Here is a 5204-nt window from a genome sequence, read left to right on the forward strand (position 1 = left end):
TCTTTCATCATTTTGGGTCTTACCGCTTGTATGCTTGTCACGTCCATCTTGTCTTTCAATGCTTGAATTATGTCCTCTGCTTTTCCTTCTTGCACCTCCGCCAAATCAACTACCACCGTTGGTGTAGGATCTTTTGCATCTCTTTTCAGGGCCTGTCTTTTTTCCAGTCTGGTTTCCGTTTGCCGACGTGTTCCTCTTGCCAAGTCCATGTCTGTTGCCGTTATTACGTCCATTTCTCAAAAACAAAAAACTGAAACGGTCAAGTAACAAAACAACAAAGTACTTCAAAAACACTTATTTATATCCAAATAAACACAAATATAACACACACGTTTGGGTGAACCTTCTTGAAACTTCTATGGCGACCTCACTTCCTATAGCTCACTAACTCTCTCTAGTGCGCTCAAGGGGGTATGGCTGTAAGTGAAATCTGCTGCCAAGACTGGGCTTTTTAGAGACTATTTCAGGCTTTTTGAAGAAGCTCAAGGCCCTTTTTTTTTTCCTTTTTCTTTTTTTACAAAAAAAGCTTACAGCCCCTGGTATTCCCAGGCGGTCTCCCATCCAAGTACTAACCAGGCCCGACCCTGCTTAGCTTCCGAGATCAGACGAGATCGGGCGTGCCCAAGGTGGTATGGCCGTAAGCGAAAACTGCTGCCAAAATGGGGCTTTTTTTAAATTTGCAACAAACAATTTCAGCCAAATAGTTTTTATTTTTACCAATTGAAGCATATGTCTTCCCCTGGCTCTTGATAAATTAACTTATTTATATTTACAAAACACTTTCACCTCTTTCTCTCTATATTTACAAATGACAAAATCTCTTTTTGTTATTGACTTAAATAAATATTTTATTTTAACCTTCCTCCCTTCAAAATGTGCATAGTACCTTCTTGGTACCACTGTTAGTCTGGCATGACTTAATATAAAATAAGGCAATTGTTCATTCTTTTCCTTTTTCTCCAAAATCCCAAACAAAAACATTCCTCTTCTGATTCAACAACAGAATTTAAATTAACAGTACATAAAACAAGAATTGAGCTGAGCAGGGAGACCCTGGTGGTGCTGCTGGACCGGGGTGGGCTCCACAATAGAGACCCTGGTAAGGCCTCTCTGCCGGTGGGACATCATCTAGGATGGTCTCCAGAGTGTTTGACTGCATAATTTCCACTGCATTCTCGAACAACAGGTTTGCAGGGCTGACTCAATCGACAGCTGCCATCTCACTGAGATCATTTCAAAAAGAGGGAAATCAAATAAATTAACTCGCATCCTCAAATCAAAGCGTTAAATATTTCAACATGTAAACCCATTCTATGGACATTAATTTTTGGTCTTGGCTATTATAGCTTTACAGTTCTCTGACTTCCCTGTTACAAGTAGTCGTGGTCAATGGGAACCTCCTCCAGGGCAGACACCTCTTCAGACAGCTGGTCACGCCAGGAGCACCACTGACTGTCTCCAAAACATGCTCCCCCTCATCCTCGGCATCATCCTCCGGGCATGATGTCACCAACCCCAAGGCAGGTGTTGTGGAGGACGGTGTTCTGGTCTGGAAAAAAGTTAATTATTTTTATGTTTTTTGCAAATGTATTTTCAATTCACTTACATGAGGTACAAAGGTGTGGTGCACCTCCAGTGCTTTCAGGAAGATGGCCCTGAACCTGGTCTTCATCATCCCAAAAGCACACTCTATAATGGAGCGTGCTCTGGAATGAGGAGATGAAAGCGCTGGGCTCCCACACCTCATACTGGCCTCTTGTAGGGAGAGATGAGGGGGAGTGGGTGTCGGAGACATAGGTATCCTCCGCCTGCTAGGATGAAGTGCCCTGGAGGAGGGTACACTGACCTCCTGTACAGTAGGCTGAACTGGAGCACTCGTGCACCATGCACTGACCCGGGCCAGCCCAAGTAGGTGTCAATGAAGCGGCCTTGATGGTCACATACACCCTGCAGGATTATGGACGGGAACAGTTTCCTGTTCCTGTAGTATTGACCATCAGGGCCGCTTGGAGGTTTGATGTGGACATGGCAGCCGTCGATTGCTCCTGCAGCTTTCAAGAAAGCTTGGTGTCTGTCCAGCCCCGCAAACCCATGGCAAACTGTCTCCAGGTCTTCTGGGGTGTTGGGGAAGTGAATGACTTGGTGGCGAATGGCCACCACCTCCTCAGCGACCCGGTGGACAGTGGAACGAGGCATGTCAAACACTCCGGAGGCGACCCTGTATGATGTACCACACGCCAGCCAGAAAGGAAATACCAGGGTCTCTATTGTGGAACCCCATCCGTGTTGCCGTTCACTTCTCAACAGGTCCAGCAGCACTCTCAGGGCCTCCCTGCTCAGCCGGAAATCAGGTTGTGTGTCCATGTCGTTAAAAAAACCTGTCAAGCACTGGCACGCTCAGGTTTATCCTGCAGTACAGGGGTCTGGTCTGATTTAGGGAAACAAACAAAAGAGAAATTGTTTAGAGTTATGACAAAGTAATTGTTGGAAGATATATTGTGATACTTTAGTAAAATACTTTTAGTAAGTATTAATGGCACATTGGGGAAATTTTACTAGTTATATTTAAAACCTTACTTATATACAAGTGTTATCTTGTATACTTCTACTTACCTTTACATTTACTATTGATATCTTAAGTACATTATGTATTCTGCATAAAAAACCCTCCTTGTCAGGGTTTTTAGATATGATGTTGTTGCATTAATATTACTGATGCGCTATGTGTATGTTGCATTTTAATTCTGAACATATTGAAGGTTGTTATATTTAAAGTACTTTACTGTTCAGTAGTTTACTAAACAGCAATGCATCATATTGTAAAATACCATGTTTTTGTAGTGTTGCTGTCCTGTGTGACAGAAAAACCCCTCATTACTTCACATTTGTACATGAATACTTAATGAATGTACTTGCTTACAGTCAACCGCAGCTTATTTTGCAAGTGAAATGAGCACAATTTATTTTCACAATATTAAGGAATTGTTGCTAACTACAGATGCGTCCCATATCAAAGGCTGCATCCGAAGGCTAGCGGGAGTACCGTTGCAGGATTGTTTAAAATAAAGAGAGAGATGTATTTTTCACTTAATTTATTTATTGTTTTGGGTTTTATGCTTCAACTGCGTTGAAACAAAACACGCTGGAAACATGCCTAAATAAGATCACCATGATCAAGAGAATAAACTCCATAAAAATCGCATCTTTGTAAGGTAGCCTATAAGTGAACATTTCAATTGTTTTGTGTATTTTATATTTTCATAAGTATCATTACATTAATCAAGTACATCCAATACTTATGTACATTTTAAAGTGTACTCCAGAAGCAACTTCTGAATTGGGATGCAGCAAACCAGATTACCTTACCTGGCCACGGTTTTGACCAAGCCGGAGATACATCACCCGGCGGCGCCGGGGATGAAACATCCCCACCATCTCCTCCAGTAAAACATAAAAGATTAAATTGACATAAATGATAAATTCGTGCTCCATTTTAGCAAGTAATGCCCTCCTGCCACAGCGTTGTTAGGCGACAGCATAATGGAGAACACCTGGTGGCGCAATTACAAATCCTACGAAGGCTAAACTCGGAGCATCCTACGAAGACTAAACTCGGAGCATCCTTCGAAGGACGCAGCTTTCACATTGGGACACAGATTGAGATCATTTAAAGGCCTTTGCAGGTGTTTTGAGTTAATTAGCTGATTAGAGTGTGGCACCAGGTGAGTTCTCAATTGAATCTGCGCTGCGAAGGGAGAGAGAGAAAGATAAGTGAATTGGTTTCATCTTACAAATATTCGAAAAGCTCAAGGAGGATGCAGTGAATGTAAATCCGACTGTTGGAGAAGCTATGTGTTTCAGAGTGTGCTGAGGAGGAGTAAATATCTACTGAAGAGTAGATATCTACCCCGAGAGTGTAAGGAATGGATTGAAGCCTCTGATCAGCCCTAACGTGTGAGTGAATTGCAGTGCTTTTACCTTATTTATATACATTGATTCATTGCTGTGGGTTTGAAGTGAACACGAGTGTGATGTGTTTTTGCTGAGAAGTGGCCCAACCCCTGCTTACATGAGTGTGGCCAGTCATTATATCTGCTCTCTATCAGAAGTCTAGCGTGATACAGCTGAGCGGACGAAAGTATTCTGTACTGAGAAGAATCCTTACTTTTCTACTTATCGTCTGAGCCTGGAAGTATGCAGCATCGCTGGTGAAGTAAGCTTTTAAACCACTGTTTAACTATTGTGCACTGACGAAAGTATTCTGTACTGAGAAGAATCCTTTCCTTTCTACTTACCGTCTGGGTCTGGAAGTATGCAGCATCGCTGGTGAAGTAAGCTTTTAAACCACTGTTTCACTATTGTGCACCGACGAAAGTATTCTGTACTGAGAAGAATCCTTACCTTTCTACTTACCATCTGAGTCTGGAAGTATGCGGCATCGCTGGTGAATCTGAGTCTGGAAGTGTGCGGCATCGCTGGTGAAGTAAGCTTTTAAACCACTGTTCACTATTGTGCACCGACGAAAGTATTCTGTACTGAGAAGAATCCTTACCTTTCTACTTACCGTCTGAGTCTGGAAGTATGCGGCATCGCTGGTAAAGTAAGCTTTTAAACCACTGTTTCACTATTGTGCACCGACGAAAGTATTCTGTACTGAGAAGAATCCTTACCTTTCTACTTACCATCTGAGTCTGAAAGTATGCGGCATCGCTGGTGAATCTGAGTCTGGAAGTGTGCGGCATCGCTGGTGAAGTAAGCTTTTAAACCACTGTTCACTATTGTGCACCGACGAAAGTATTCTGTACTGAGAAGAATCCTTACAGTCCTACTTACCGTCTGAGTCCTGAAGGGAGCCGTATTATGGGTGAAGTCGCCGGCAGGGCTAAACTGTGACAAGTAATCAGTATCTACCCGTAGCTGAAGAAGACCTGGAAGACACGGAGGTCTATTACGTCAATGCTCATTGACATATTGTTCAATAAAGATTGTTATTCCTTTGAAATTACCTCTGGTCTCGTCATCTATCTGTTGCGTGCCCGTGGTGTCGGCTCCTCACGGTGGTGTGCAGGTCAGGGGCGGCTGGTCATCCGGGCCCGCACCGGTGACACTAGCATCAAACCTGATGGATTTTGGACAAAAAAGTAATTGGATTTGAAAATCTGACCATCACTAACATCAGTTAAAACATCTGATGGAGGCTCTGC

The 5204-nt window shown here is 43.0% G+C and overlaps 1 non-coding gene across 1 annotated transcript; it reads right to left on the reverse strand.

Annotated features, from left to right (window-relative positions):
* Positions 1 to 524: 524 nt before the first annotated feature.
* LOC143726295 (5S ribosomal RNA) lies at positions 525 to 643 on the reverse strand. Its single transcript, XR_013198546.1, has one exon. It is a non-coding gene; the product is annotated as a 5S ribosomal RNA (ribosomal RNA).
* Between the last annotated feature and the right edge of the window lie 4561 nt (positions 644 to 5204).

The sequence above is a fragment of the Siphateles boraxobius genome, unplaced genomic scaffold (assembly GCF_051911475.1).
Source record: "Siphateles boraxobius isolate OS27281-9 unplaced genomic scaffold, OSU_SipBor_1 77, whole genome shotgun sequence".
Classification (NCBI taxonomy): domain Eukaryota; kingdom Metazoa; phylum Chordata; class Actinopteri; order Cypriniformes; family Leuciscidae; genus Siphateles; species Siphateles boraxobius.